At 34.2% G+C, this 13,677-nt stretch overlaps 1 long non-coding RNA gene across 1 annotated transcript in view; it reads right to left on the bottom strand.

Moving 5' to 3' along the window:
* LOC128247105 (uncharacterized) overlaps nucleotides 1-13,677 on the bottom strand; it is a 115,266-nt gene that overhangs the window by 1,910 nt on the left and 99,679 nt on the right. The gene's annotated exons all lie outside the window — the stretch shown is intronic.

Below are 13,677 nucleotides of genomic sequence, written 5' to 3'. Positions count from 1 at the left end.
CTTAAATGTATGCGTATGTGTGTGTATATATATATATATACACACACATGCACACACACTCATAAGGTAGAATTTTCTATTCAGTATGATGGTATTTTAAGTTACTCAAATTGTTCATGATGTCAGTATGTTTAAAAGAGCGCTTAACAGAAAGGAACTACTAAATACAGGAACCAAATCCTGATGATTTAATCATAGTAATTCACAATAAAAAAAAAACATAGTATTCCAAACAGAGCTGATATAATCAATTTATTGCCTCTTTACAACTTAGCCAGATGTGTCAACTCTCATTTCTTCAGTGAAGACCAATTGTACTTGCTTGTGAATCTTATCCTTATTTCTTTGCAATATATATATATATATATTCATTCAAGGTGGCAGAGTTGTTAGCATGCTGGGCAAAATGTTTAGTGGCATTTTGCCTGTCTTTACATTCTGAGTTCAAATTCTGCTGAGGTCAACTTTGCCTGTCATCAATTTTGGAGTCGATAAATTAAGTACCAGTTGTGTACTGGAGTCTGTGTGTATATATATATATATATATACACACAGAATTAGGGAATTTCAGCTTATCGTACTTCAATGCGGGAAAAATTCACAACCTCTGCACCACTATTGTTCCTGGAAGTTGTTTTTTGGATCTTACCTTTATATATATATATATATATATGGAAGAATTTACGAAAAAAACAACAGACGAGGACAGGTGGTGTAAACAACAAAAGGATGTATTAGTTTAACGCTCAGGAATAAAGAAAGAAATATATATAAAAGACACAGGCATGGCTATGTGGTAAGAAGTTTGCTTTCCAACCACACAGTTCTGGATTTGGATTCAGTCTCTCTGCATGGCATATTGGGAAAGGTTTTCCTCTATAGCCCTGGGCCAACCAAAGCTTTGCGAGTGGTTTTGGTTGATGGAAACTGTGTTTATATCGTTGTCCCCCCACCACCACTTGGCAACCAGTGTCATTTATTTTTTATGTATATCCCTGTAAGTTAGCATTTCAGCAAAAAAGACCAATGAAATAAGTACCAGTCATTAAAAAACGAGTACTGAGGTTGATTCATTTGCCTAAAACCCTGCAAAACATGGCCACAGACCAGTGACTGAAATAAGTAAAGGTTAAAAGATACGTCTTAGAGAAGGAGTTGAGAGAAGAGGAGAAAAGCAGAAAGAAAATCACCTTTGTTGTGGCACAAATTTGGAATCTTAAAGCCAGTTATTTGCCTTGTCCCTTGTTTAGTCCCAAGTCTCCTTTGCTTTTGCTTTCACCCCTTCCTCTTCCATACCATCGTCCTTGCTCTCTTCTTTTTTCCCACCATTTACTCACTTGCCTTTCTTTTCTTCTTCCATCTTTTTCTTTCTGGTAAAATAAACCCTGCCCCTCTAATTTCTATCTATCTATCTTTCAAACTATCTATCTATTTGTGTGTGTGTGTGTAATTACATCCAGTCAGACATCTCCATAAATATAAGAGTTGAAACATCTGGTTAAGTTCTAAAGAAACAGTATATGAGATATACCTACCTACCTTATAGTACTGAATTCTATTTCATTATAGATAACTGTGATAAACTGATTGCAGTTTCTTTATATGCTTGCGCATTTCACATTTCTGCTGAGCACTCTTTCTGCCACAGTGACACTGTGCCCACATAAAGCAAGGCGTAGATCTCAAACCACCAAAAATATCACTATAACTCACTGGCAATTCTACTTTAAATTCCTGTTAGAGAAAGCAAATAGCTTTGATATATATATACACACATGCACATACACACACCAACGTTATATATACAGGGTTATTCAAAAAGAATGAACTGATTTCATTACACAATATTTTAGTAAGGAAAAGCAATAGAAAACTCCAGCTAAGTCACAAGTATTTACTTACAATCAACTTCTATTTCCTGTCTTACAAGTGTTCAATGTGGCCACCACCAGCAGCACGGTCAACATCAATGCGATAAGAGAATTCCTCCCAAACACGTATCGGCATATCACGATCCACTGAGTTGATCGCTGTTGTTATTTGATGTTCAAGGTCATCAAGATTAATGGGTAGTGGTGGAACATAAATGTGAACTTTTACATATCCCCACAAAAAAAAAAAAAAAAAATCACACACGGTGAAGTCTGAGGATCTCGATCAGTGGATTGTGATATGTCGATATGCATCTGGGAGGAATTCTCTTATTGGATTGATGTTGCCCGTGCTGCAGGTGGTGGTCACATTGAATACTTGTAAGACAGGAAATAAAAGTTGATTGCGAGTAAATACTTGTGACTTAGCTGGAGTTTTCTATTGCTTTTCCTAATTAAAATATTGCTTAATGAAATTGGTTCATTCTTCTCTTTGAAGAACCCAGTGTATACATTCAATGCTGTATGGGTTGGATCAGTCATTACAGTTCAAGTCAGTTCTTATTAAGAACTGTTACTACCCTCATACATAATTCAGAGGAGCACATCTCATGCATTTCACATTTAGCTTGATTTCTATGGCTCAGCTCCCTTGCTGTCACCAACCACTTCTCACAATGTACTGGGTACATATTATCTTAGCACCAACTAGACAAAAGAGTCTTCATTGTTCTGCATTGCCTCTCTTCGTTCCAGACAATGTGACCAATAGAGTGAATAGAAGAGAGTGTAATTGCAGAGAATATGTGTGTGTATGTGTATATATATATATATATGTACACACACACACACACACACACACATATATATATATGTTCATTTAGATATATTGTCATGAGCTGCCAAAATTTTATCAACCAGTTCACTTAGCTGCCAAAAATGTTAATAATCGATTTGGTAGGCTATAAAAAATATCAACCATAGACTCAGTATAAAAGATTTTGAATTCAAACAGTAAAATATTGCTTCATAAAAATATCACTTCATTAAGATAATATTAAAATAAGGTAAAATTTGAAGTTGATGGGAATTAAGAATGGTCTGCATCAAGTAATAAAATCAGTTAATATAAAGTTCAAAAGATTAATAAACTTTGTCTGCCATGAAAATTGTAGAACATCACATTTCACTTCATTGGCTCTTTATCTGAGTGTTAGAATATTAGGGCAAAAACTGAAGTTGTTGTTTTGGTGGCCTTAAGGATCACCAAGCAAGTGGGGGTGATGTGAGAGTGATAATGGTGAGAAACCAAGGATGTAAGCTGAATGAAGGAGAAGAGTCAGAAACCTAGATACATTTCTTACCCAACCACAAAAAGCAATTAAAGAGAAGATAACAGGTTACAATATTTTGGAGACGAGAGGAAGTACAATACTTAATACAACTAAATAGTTTGGTTACATTGACTGGTTAAACCTTTTGATATCAACCTAGCTGAAACTTCCTCTGGCTCTGTAGTATAAATGTCTAGCTACCAAAAGTTCTGAATGAAAATCTTCCACCAAACCTTAGTCACAATTTACATTCCTGACACTAGTTTAATGATAACTAAGTTATTTTACTAAATTCTTTGTTACATTTGAAATTAATTGACAGAAACACAGAACATCTCAACAGAAATATGGTAACAAAAGGGTTAAAATAGTAAGGAGATGAAAGAATGTGTGACAGAGACAGCATAAGATTGGAGGCAAAGCAGGAGGTGGGTAAGAATAAATCAAACAGACAATTATATTTTAGAATCATTTTTCCTGTTAATGTAGGGCCCATGATAGTTTCATCATAATTCATTTTTGAGGCGCAGTTTTATGACTAGATGCCCTTTTAGTTTCATGTTACATCATGGGATAGGCTGTACCTAGTCTAAAGCTGAGATACACTATTACATACATACAATTATCCATAATATAAACTCTGAAATGTATACATGCTCACGTTCATTTCCTTACTATCACCATGGCAAATAAACTTTACCAGTCATCTGAACTTAATATCCAAGCAGAAAATTTTACATAGGTATGGCAATGATTAATTTCAACTCTTTTGATATCAAGACTGACCTTAGTACTGCAATATAATCTTGCTGTTTTAAAGGGATCTAAATTAAAATCTTCCCTCAAAATTCATGTCAGTTTATGCTCCAAACACCAGGGTTAATAATGACAAAATTATTTTACTAAGTTTCATTATTTTCAAAAACAATTAAAACAAAGGCAATGTGCCTCCAAGCATTATTAGAACAACTGTATTGCTTAAGAGCGTAGAATTAGTAATTTCACTTTGTAGTCTGATCATAAAAGAGATGTTAGCGACTGGTATGATTCTGGCCCAGCTCACCACACTGTTAATATACATATATGAATATATATATATATATATATATATATATATATATATATATATATATATATATATATATATATATATATATATATATATATATATATATATATATATATATATATATATATATATATATATATATATATATATATAAATGAATCCATAAGTCAGAAAAATCATGCACTTGTGTATTTGTCAATAGCATAGGTAAATTAATCGAGATAGTTTCATTTGAGTTGATCTGAACAACCTTACTAATAATGAGTACAAAACTGATTCCTAAAATCGGTTGAAATGGATACCTTATTAAATGTGTACTTTATTAATTAATATGCATATACATACACACTTTTTTTTTAATAGAGAGAAAGTTACAAAAATAACTCTCAGCCTTTGTGTCACTTTCTGCTATAACTTTCTGCCAAATGAAAATAATAATATAGAAGTAAGTACAAATATATATATATATATATATATATAAATGAATCCATAAGTCAGAAAAATCATGCACTTGTGTATTTGTCAATAGCATAGGTAAATTAATCGAGATAGTTTCATTTGAGTTGATCTGAACAACCTTACTAATAATGAGTACAAAACTGATTCCTAAAATCGGTTGAAATGGATACCTTATTAAATGTGTACTTTATTAATTAATATGCATATACATACACACTTTTTTTTTAATAGAGAGAAAGTTACAAAAATAACTCTCAGCCTTTGTGTCACTTTCTGCTATAACTTTCTGCCAAATGAAAATAATAATATAGAAGTAAGTACAAATATATATATATATATATATATATATATATATATATATATTAATAGAGGTCACAAAAGTGATGGAGGGTGCTGACCAGCACCGCTTATGCTAAAATAAGAGTTAAATTAACTCTCAAGTCACTAAAGCACTATATTTAATGAATAAACATAGTCATTAAACATAGTGCTTCAGTGGCTTGAGAGTTAATTTAACTCTTATTTTAGCATAAGTGGTGCTAGCCAGCACCCTCTGTCACTTTTGTGACTTCTATTAATTTTGCCTTTAGGTTCTAATTGCTAATAAGCCACCCATTTTACTACTTATATATATATATAAGTTCAGCAAAATTTAGATTCAGATGAATATGGTACTTAAGTTGAGACACCAGAATTTAGTACGGTAATATATATATGTATATATTTTGTTCTACTCAACTTACATGTATATATAAAATATAAGGGTGTAATTTAATGATGATTTGACTGCTTTTCCTAGCAAGGCAAGCAACCGTGTAGCTACTCACCCGTTTGTTTGTAGTGTTGTTGTTGATAGTAATGGTGGTGTGGTAGTGATGTTCCTATTGTCAGTACTGCTGTTCATATATATATATATATATATATATATATTGCCAATGCCACTGGACTGGCTCCTGTGCAGGTGGCACATAAAAAACACCATTTGAGCATGGCTGTCACCAGTACCGCCTGACTGGCCCTCATGCCTGTGGCACATAAAACCACCCACTACACTCTCAGAGTGGTTGGCGTTAGGAAGGGCATCCAGCTGTAGAAACTCTGCCAGATCAGATTGGAGCCTGGTGCAGCCATCTGGCTCACCAGTCCTCAGTCAAACCGTTCAACCCATGCTAGCATGGAAGCAGATGTTAAACAATGATGATGATGATGATTATATATATATATGGTGCTGATTGACTCTCACATGAATTTTATGATGTGAGCTCTATTATTCAATCAACTGGGACAAGCTACTTATTGAATAAGTGGGTGAAGTGGCTGGGTATTCCACAAACACCTGCACCCTCAATGTGATTCTCAAGTAAAGTTAGTATGAATGAAGCTGGACCTCTGAATTACAAGCACAATCCATCCATTAGCCTTCTGTTTACAGTTTCTATCTACCAAATTACTCACAAGGCTTAGGACAACACAAGGCTTTGATAATTGCACTTGCCCAGGATGCTACTCAATGAGATCAAGGCCAGGACTTTATTATTACTCTGTGAACTTCTTAATCACTCAGCATATATCGTTGTCCTCATCTAATGTCTATTTTCGATGGTTTGACAAGGTCAATCAAGCCACAGAGCTGCATCAGTCTCTAATGTCAGCTTCGACATAGTTTCTACAACTGTATGTCCTTCCTAATGGCAACAACTTTACAGCGGATACTGGGTGCTATTCCCCCCCCCCCCCCACCTTCATCGCTTAACAACTGATGCTAGTGTACTTGCATCCTCATAACTTAGTAATTCTGCCACGAAGACCAATAGAATAAGTACTAGGCTTACAAAGAATAAGTCCTCAGATCGATTTCTTTGACTAAAACCCCTTTTAGGTGGTGCTCCAGCATGGCTGCAGTCAAATGACTGAAACAAGTAAAAGCAAAAGAATAAAAAAATTTCACTGAACACCCCTCTAAACCTTTGTTTAGTAGTGACATCTGTCAGGTTCCTTGTTTTCCTTCTTCAGAACATCTTGCAAATCTGAGCTTGTCTATCTCTGATTCTGAAACATCCTTTACTAGGTAAATATTTAGTATTCACAAACATTTGTCCATTTTCTTTTGTGGTATTTATGAATACATGTATATATATCTATATATACAGAGAAACTGTGCAAAAACTGAGACATGAAAGCAAGACATGGTCTTCCAACTTATTGGATTGTTGTGCCATTCAAACTGTACCAGTATGAAAAACAGACATAAAATCATGGTATATATATATAGTTTGATAAGTGCCATCTCATACAACTTTTTGGCACTTGTCTCACACTAAAACTTTTGCCGATTATTAATTAAAAAAATGTGTGTGTGCGTGTGTGTATATATATATATATATATATATATATATATATATATATAAAACCCTTTTGGTTATGAATGACTCTGGGATTGCACCTAGAAAGTTACCTTCTGAGGCACAAGTCCAGACAAGGTTGTTTACAGAAGACCAGCAGTGGCCCATGCAAACTAGCCTTCCCTCTCCCTGCCACCAATGTTATCCAAGGGAAAGAGAAAGGCCAATATAGCTTGGCATCAGTGATGTTGCAACTCATTTCTACACCTGAGTGAACAGGCACAACAGGAAATAAAGTGTCTTGCTCAAGAATACAACACAGCTCGGTCCAGGAATCAAACTCGCCACCACATGATTGTGAGCCTGATACTCTAACCACTGAGCCATGTACCTACATATATATATTAGTTCTGGTTTCAGTCCTACTGCATAGCACCTTGGAGTGGGCCCACCATAGCCTTGTCAGTGGATTTGATAAATGAAAATGGACAGAAGTTCACCATGTGTGTTTCTGTCTCCTTGCCTTGACTTCATGTAAATGTCACCATCATGCTGGCAGTGTTCTTCATTTCCAGTATTCTATTTTGTCATGGGGAAATGTTACCTTGCTTGGAAACATGTGAGGGTTGGCAGCAGGAAAATCATCCATCCTTAGAAAATCCGCCCCAATAAATTCCGTCCAAGCCATGGAAGTACGGAAAAGTGGCTGTTAAGATGATAATGAAAATGCTGATGACATTTAAGTGCACACACACACACAAACACATGAAGAAATGTATGAAGCATCAACACTGTACTACCACCACCACCGCTGCCACTACTGTAATACAGCTGCAGTAAACAAGGGAGAGTGTATAATCAATTCAAGTCAATCACTATACATACACTTATACACATTGCATACACATTCATGAATTGGGCATCCATAGGCATAGTCTCATGGTTAAGAAGTATGCTTTGAAATTCAGCTGTGTGGTTTTGTCCTCTTCAACTACAAACAAATTTAGATCAACCAATACTGAGAATGGATTTGGTTGATGGAAACTATACATGTGTGTGTGTGTGTGCATGACTGCTGATAAACCTATGGTTTCACCTGTTGCCATTTGAGTGAAATGGTGATGTTTACATTCTATTTATGATAACCAAGCATTCTATGCTTTCAAACAACTATGCTTTTCCAAGTCTTTTACTTGAGAAACAGAGGAAAGGTTGGTGACTGGAAGAGCAACTACCCACTGGATCTTGTTTCAAATAAGTCACCTGTCAACCCATGCAAGCATTGGAAAAAATTGATGTTAAGTGAACAAATAAACAATATTCTCACATACATATATACATACATACATATACATCTACATGTGTGTTTGTGTGTGTGTATTTTATGCTTGTATGTGTGTGTGTGTGTGTATATATATATATATATATATATATACACATATATATATCAGAGCATGTACAATTGGGTTGAAAATCCCTTTAGGATACGTACATGCTATTGTTTACAGCTTTATGTGTGTGCTTCGAGATATACTGTTCCAAAAATGAATTATTTCATGTTATTCTCTTGAAAGTTTATAAAATTTTTATCCCATCAAAACTAAGTATATATATATATATATATATATATATATATATATATATATATATATATATATATATATATATATATATAGACACATGTATATATATATATGTATGTATATATAAAGACATACACATACTTGCATATGTGTATATATATATATATATATATATATATATATATATATATATATATATATATGTATATATTAATGTATGTATATATTTTGTACAAGTCAGTTAAAATAAATCAATACCAATGAAATATGTTTATATATTCTCTGCAAGATATTCTGATTATACCACCATTCAAAAACAGGCCTTTTATTATTTTTTTTTTCTGATTAATTTCATTCATTTTGTTCTTTTAAACATGTTCTTGCTCTTTTTTTTACACTTCACCCATAATTGGTGTAGAGTGTAATGCAAAAGTAATAATAATAATAATAATAATAATAATAATAATAATAATAAATGCAAATTACATTTTACTGAATTTCTTGTCTTTTCTTTTTTCAATTAATATCTAACTATTGCATTTAGAAGGAAAAGAAAAGTTAAATGCAGATTAAGAAATTATAATTATTGTCAATGTTTGAGTTGTTTCTATCTGTAAAGATTTGTGAAAGATCAAAATTGTTCCTCTGCTTGTGTTTATGTCTCTTTTATTTATATATATATATATATATATATATATATATATATATATATATATATATATATATATATATATATATATATATATATATATATATATATATATATATATATATATATATATATATATATATATATATATATATATATATATATATATATATGTGTGTGTGTGTGTGTGTGTGTGTGTGTGTGTATTTCTTTTTCATACATATATTCAGAAAGCCATTTTTCTTTATAACTTTCAATATCAATGATGTAACCTCCCTCTTTGCACTCAACCTAATATAATAAGAAGCTAAAGGTCTCCGAAATCACATCTTAGAATTTTTAAAGAAGCAAGTACTCATTGGATACTGTAGTTCTGAATGCGTGAAAATGAGATTATCTCAATTTGCTCACCTTTGATTATTAATCCACTCAGTCATGTTTGTCTTAGGCCTCTAACCCTTTCAATACCAACCCAGATGAAACTGCCCGTGGCTCTATAGTACAAATGTCTTGTTTTCATAAGTTTTGAATTAAAATCTTCCACCAAACCTTAGTCACAATTTATGTACCTAACACTAGCTTAATGATAACTAAGTTGTTTTACTAAATTATTTGTTATATTTAAAATTAATTGAAAGAAACACAGAGCATCTCAAAATAAATACAGTAACAAAAGGGTTAAACACCAACAACACAGTAAATACTTCTACAACATTAGCTTAATCCTTTTGATACCAACCTGCCTGTGACTGCTCCCAGGTGAATGATATAAAACCATCTATATTGTAGAATGTAAACATTCTATAATTCTTTCTGCTGTAGGCACAAGGCTTGAAACCTTAGGGAAGGAGGTCCACATTATTATATTGATCCTAGTGCTCAATTGGTATTTATGTTACTAACCATGAAAGGATGAAGGGCAAAGTCACCTTGGCAGAATTTGAATGTAGAACATGAAACCAGAAGAAATGCTGTTAAGTATTTCATCCAGAACACCAGTGGTTCTGCCAACTCACCACTTTTAAGCATTCTGTAACAAAGTATATTTGCATAAAGTTGTATTCAACATGTTGAAGTACACTTTGGCATGATAAAATTTTCACTGCAGTTATAGTCTCAGGAGAAAATTCACCACTTAGACAACATGTGAAAACACATTGGGCTGTCAATGATATCATTAGATTGTGATATCAATGATATCATTAGATTGTAGGAAGCATGCAGTTCTATGTACTTTCATGTCATCCACTACAAACACTAAATCTGCCTTTCACAGGCCAAAATGAATGATGTTCTTATTAGAACAGAAAATAGTACATTTGCTGATGTAGATAAAGCTTCGTAAAGCTTAGAATTAAATAGACAAAGTGGCATGAAGCACCAGTGAACAAAATATATTTGTATAGAGTCATTCAGCATGTTTGAGTATACACTCAGATGTGAAAAAACCTTTTGCTGTAGAAACTGTTATGTCTCAAGCTACTGCTATCTCACACCTTCGGATGATCTCTACGCGACTGCTACTCAACAGCTACTGAACAGTCAGTCTACCGTCAGTCAACCATCAGTCCACACCTACCACGGTCAGACTACCTCTATTTATATGTTTTGGTTGAGCCTACTTCTTTGCTTGGGGGCGTCGACACAACAGAAACAGTGGTAGGAGGAAGTTCTCCCAGATCACATATGTGAAAACATTGGGCTATGAATGAAGTTATTTGCTTATAGGATACATGTGTTTGCATTCCTTCACAACACCTATGAACACCAAATCTACCCTTCGATCTTCCCCCTGTATGTTTTCATATGTCATCTAAGAGAAGAATTTTCTCTCAACACAATTCCTTCAACAAAAGGTCTTCTCACATCTGGATGTGTTGTTGTTGGCACTCCGTCACTTACGACGTTGAGGATTCCAGTTGATCTGTTCAACGGAACAGCCTGCTCATGAAATTAACGTGCAAGTGGCTGAGCACTCCACAGACAAGTGTACCCTTAACGTAGTTCTCGGGGATATTCAGTGGGACACAGTGTGACAAGGCTGACCCTTTGAATTACAGGCACAACAGAAACAGGAAGTAAGAGTGAGAGAAAGTTGTGGTGAATGAGTACAGCAGGGTTCACCACCATTCCCTGCCGGAGCCTCATGGAGCTTTAGGTGTTTTCGCTCAATAAACACTCACAACGCTCGGTCTAGGAATCGAAACTGCGATCCAATGACCGCGAGTCCGCTGCCCTAACCACTGGGCCATTGCGCCTCCACACATCTGGATGTACACAAACATATTAAATACAACTTCTCATGAATGTATTTTATTTAATGCTGCTTCGTGCGGCTTTATTTATTTAACTTTATAAAAATTTATGTAAAAATTTTATGCCATTTTAATAACTGAGAACATTATTTGACAAAATTCTTCAAAATTGTTGATTAGTTTGAAAATGAATTCAAACACTAGTAGAGTGTTTTTATAGAGAAAATATGGTTACAGAAGGGTTAAGCCTGAATATACCCGTGATAAAAGTGACAGTAGTAACAGGCCTAAGCAATTTGCCCAGCGCTAACGATTTAACAAGTTCACTGCCATAATAATAATAATAATAATAATAATCCTTTTTACTATAGGTGCAAGGCCTACAATTTTGGAATGGGGGGATAGTTGATTACATCAACCCCAGTATGCAACTGGTACTGGTATTTTATCAACTCCAAAAGGATGAAAGGCAAAGTCGACCTCAGCGGAATTTGAACACAGAATGTAAAGATGGATGAAACACTGCTAAGCATTTTGCCTGGTGTGCTAATGATTCTGCCAGCTCACTGCTTTGAAAATAATAATAATCCTTTCTACTAAAGGCATAAGGCCTGAAACTTTGGGGGAGGGGACTAGTCGATTACATCGATCCCAGTGTTTCACTGGTACTTAATTTACCAACCATGAAAAGATGAAAGTCAAAGTTGACCTCAACAGAATTTGAACTCAGAATGTAAGAATGGACGAAATGCTGCTAAACATTTTTCCTGGCAGGCTAACAATTCTGCCGGCTTGCTGCTTTGATGATAATAATAATAACAATAATAATAATAATAATAATAATGATGATTTGGTGACATTGATAATAAACTGCAGCATTTTCCAATGTGATTCTCTGCCAGCAATTCTCTTTAGTATGACTCTCTTTCCTCTTTATAAGCTGTTAAATGATGCAAGACATAGATACAGAATTTACAACAGATCAACCAATCACCCCTTTTACATGGATGATCTAAGGATTTTTGCAAAAAGGTGATCAACGACTGGAACCGCTTTTAACTATAATGAAACAATTTAGTGACAATTTTGAAATAGAATTTGGCCTTGATGAATTTTCTAAAGACACATTCTTTTTCCAAATGAAAATAAAACTCTTGAACATACAACCAGACAAGACTACTAAAGTCAAGGATTTAGATCTTGAAGAACACTACAAATATTTAGGTGTATGTATGAGGGAAATGGTATTAAGCACCCACATATACATGAGAAAGAATATAGAAGAAATGCTTTCAGAGAGTTAGGGCTATCCTAAGAAGCAAACTTAATACAAAAAACAGGATTGATATTTTGGCTATACCTGCTGTAAATTACAGCTTTAATATCATAAAATAGTCCATCAATGAGATAAGTAAGATTTATACCAAAATATGTTTCTCACAATGTACCACATGCATCACTCAAAGGAAGATGTAGACACCCTATGACAGGATGGAGGGCACAGGCTGATACATCTGCTACTGCCTCTAAAAATAGCAACCACAGGGTTATACACCTATCTAAAAAAAACAATAATGACTGGATGCGTGAACTTGTCTGCAAGCATGAAAGAACTGAGAAATTACTCTACGTCAGGATATTAAGTATCACCAAGACTGAGATATTACTAGATGAAACAGACAAACCCACTGTGACAGCAAAACAAATAAAAGCACAAACCAAATGAAATGGAATCTAAGAGCTGCATAATAGATGGAAATGTAAGGCATTATATGGTAAATTCCCTGCAAGTGCCAATGATCCTGATGTTGATACAAATATAACCCATCAATAGCTGCTGTATGTGAACGTAAATCGGAAATAAAGGGCTTCATTATAGCAACTCAAGCTAGATAACATTCTTTAAATTGGTGCTGATATCTTTCCTGTTGCTTTTGGGAGACAAATGCCAACTTCGTTTCTGGCTGCACTCTGTTAGCTTCAACTGAGTATGCTAACCATGATAGACTTAGTATTTGCACTGGAATATATGCCATCAGTTTGGGCTCCCATATGAAAAGAACTGGTGGGAATAATATGCCTGTCAAAGTAGGAGAAAATATACACATCACTGCT

The sequence above is a fragment of the Octopus bimaculoides genome, chromosome 2, assembly GCF_046866305.1.
Source record: "Octopus bimaculoides isolate indiv1 chromosome 2, ASM4686630v1, whole genome shotgun sequence".
Lineage (NCBI taxonomy): Eukaryota > Metazoa > Mollusca > Cephalopoda > Octopoda > Octopodidae > Octopus > Octopus bimaculoides.
Note: the sequence above shows the minus strand (reverse complement) of the source record. Positions and strands in the feature narration are given on the sequence as shown.